Source organism: Lithobates pipiens, unplaced genomic scaffold (genome assembly GCF_037356315.1).
Source record: "Lithobates pipiens isolate NorthernLeopardFrog02 unplaced genomic scaffold, aLitPip1_a1.2 Scaffold_8, whole genome shotgun sequence".
In the NCBI taxonomy this organism is placed as follows: Eukaryota; Metazoa; Chordata; class Amphibia; order Anura; family Ranidae; genus Lithobates; species Lithobates pipiens.
This window is the reverse complement of record NW_027507903.1, coordinates 103,292,542-103,293,454: the sequence shown is the minus strand read 5'-3', so window position 1 is coordinate 103,293,454 and position 913 is coordinate 103,292,542.

The following is a 913-nucleotide window of genomic DNA, read 5'->3' as shown; positions in this document are numbered from 1 at the left end:
AACTCATTCAGAGACACAAGCTGTGTGTCAGCTGGGTGGGACATGTAACATTTTCCTAAAGGTGAACTTATCCTTTAAAATGTCTGAGGCTATATCCTTACCAGCACAGTTGGAGATGAGAAAGAGTGGATAACATGCTCCTCCATGTCCAAAGTTAGGCACTATATTCAAATTTTAAAATTCCTATTTGGGGAGAGGGCAGCAAAGTGCATCTCAAAATTTCCAAGCAGCTATCAATTTCACACTATGAGATTACTTAAAGGAGAACATAGAAGAGGGATAACATCAGTAATGGGCAATTTTTTTTCTCATGTGAATGTATGGGGATGTGATGAAGGCTCATGAAGTTTCTAAGTACAAGTACAATGGCAGTAAAGTAGAATACATATGTGGGACATAAGACAGAGGTCCCGATTTTTGCCAGAAGTTTCACTTTGCTATATTAGTACATTTTTAATAATATTTTGCCATTTAAAGCATGGCAAATTTCTTCAAATACACCAAAGCATACCTATGCACCACACAAAAAAGACAGTTTTCTACATCAAAACTTTTTATTTTTCAATTTTTTGCACAAGTATTATAAGAACGTCCTATATAGCTTTTAATTCTTTGTATGTTCGCGTGCGGTCCCAGAGCTCACCAAAGAATGTAATGGTAAGACTGGCATACACTTTAAAGAGAAAACATGAACATAATTACTTTGTAAAGTAAAAATTGATATGGGGTTCTGTAAATAAAAACCCATCTCCAGGGTTAGGGGGCAGTTGGGTTTTTTATTGTAGTCCATCTTCATTGGGGACATTCCTAAGAGACAGAAAATTATGGCAAATCTGTCCAACAGAAAAACAAACAAAAAAAAAACCCATCACACCAAGAAAAGAGTTGTAATCTCAATAAAACAAATTCAGAA